Here is a 278-nt window from a genome sequence, read left to right as displayed (position 1 = left end):
AGATTTAACAAAGCAACACGAGTTTTATCGAAAGCAAATGAAAGGAAACACCGCAAATGGAAAAGGGGAAGAAAATAAATATAAACTGAAAGAGAGAGAGAGTACCTGGTATTTGGCTATTACGTGTGTGTGTTTCCCAGTAGGCAGGAAACTGGATGAACAGAGTGTGTTCTAATTAGACATTTTCAAAGTATTTATTTTTCTTCTCTCTTGGTGAAGTGAAGAAAATAAAATTGAAGCGTTTTTACTCAAGTAACAAAGGGAGATTCTGTGTAGGC

This window comes from Penaeus monodon, chromosome 24, assembly GCF_015228065.2.
Source record: "Penaeus monodon isolate SGIC_2016 chromosome 24, NSTDA_Pmon_1, whole genome shotgun sequence".
Classification (NCBI taxonomy): domain Eukaryota; kingdom Metazoa; phylum Arthropoda; class Malacostraca; order Decapoda; family Penaeidae; genus Penaeus; species Penaeus monodon.
The sequence above is the reverse complement of the archived record's forward strand: the minus strand, read 5'-3'. Positions refer to the sequence as shown.